The following is a 1,659-nucleotide window of genomic DNA, read 5'->3' on the forward strand; positions in this document are numbered from 1 at the left end:
GGACCACAGATCATTTACCTTTTCAGAGCCCCGTGGCATCAGCTGGGAAATAGATGCCCGCCAGCCCTGACCCAGGCGAGAGCAAGACCACAGATCATTTACCTATTCAGAGCCCCGTGGCATCAGCTGGGAAAGAGATGCCCGCCAGCCCTGACCCAGGCGAGAGCAGGACCACAGATCATTTACCTATTCAGAGCCCTGTGGCATCAGCTTGTGGAAATCGAAATAATATTGTACCTCCTATCGCATTGTTTGAATGTATGTTGGCCTACGCCAAGTCGTCTAAAAACATTGTGTACATAGATTCCGCAGCAAGGTCTTGACCTTAATGTATTGTGTAAATCGCCATCTTGGATTTAGCCGCCATTTTAGGTTCTCTTGTAGTGCGGAAGTCACCCTGAACAACAAAATGGAGGCCGAATGACATTTCGAGTGGGATTCTGGCCATTGTGATCTCCGCACACATGAATAAATAATATGCCCGCAGGCTACTTGTTAGGGTCGCGAACTGGGACCTTGTCCTATCCCTGACCTATGTGTAAATGAACACTGTATCAGCAGAACTGATCAAAATGCATACATTATGGGATTGACCTGGCAACGAACCCTAGGTTTGGTTCTGAGAATGGTTAACTTGCGAGGGGGTTGGTCAAGAGCTGGATGAAAAGTATAAAAACCCGAGTATCCCAATGTTCGGTCTCTCACACTAACACGGCGAACTACCGTTGATGGTTCATCCTGTTACTCTGAGGGCCGAATAGCTATCCGTATGTCAATTGACTTTTGGTAATTGTTGTATCTTTGAATAAAGCGCTTTGTATGTCCTTTGTAACCTGTGTTGGTGTGTTTCCTTTGGGCTTCCGGCCTCATATCAATTTTTATGTTTCCACAGTTGGCGCCCGAATAGGGACCCTCAAGATTGATGCCGGATCATTGAAGGTTGAAGCAGACTATCGAACCGGGATCGGACGGTGTGATTCTGCAGGCCCGACCGATCGAGATGCGATACCTCGGCAGCGCTGCATGATCCGATCCTTGGACGATAGTCGTGTGGTCTGACACGGCATCTTGACGAGAGTCCAATTTTGAGGCGGGCAGATTTGCCGAAACCACCAAACATAAGGTAAAATTCGTTAGGTAAGTTCTTTGGTAAACCGTACGGTCCTCCTTAGGTTTGGTCAGGTGCAGTCGTGACCCGGCTCTTAATTTAACCCTGACAATTTGAATTTGGCGTATTGTATCTGCAGACACAAGTATTGGACCAGGTAACACCAATTTTTTGTGAAATGCCTGGGAAATTGTCTAGCTGTTTTAGGGCTCCGTTCCGCAGCGATCGACAATCTTTGGAATTTAGCCGTCCGGCACCACAGGAGGGGTCGCCGGCGTGTACTATTTACTGTAAGTATGGCATTGGAAGTATCGTATTTAATGATATTTGGCACAGACAGACCAGACATGCCTTCGAATTTCAGTGGCCAATCAATGGTAGTTTTGAGATCCCCCGTATTGAATACTTAGAATCAATCTTGTTAAAGAAAAAGGCTAGACCAGCAGCTTTTGATGTGTTACAAAATTGGAAGAAAGAAGCATTGCAGCAGCTTAAAAGTAGGGATAAACATGCACGTCGTCATAAAACAAACGCTGAAAAAGCATTTTTAT

This window comes from Ambystoma mexicanum, chromosome 5p (assembly GCF_040938575.1).
Source record: "Ambystoma mexicanum isolate Mex_15411 chromosome 5p, UKY_AmexF1_1, whole genome shotgun sequence".
Lineage (NCBI taxonomy): Eukaryota > Metazoa > Chordata > Amphibia > Caudata > Ambystomatidae > Ambystoma > Ambystoma mexicanum.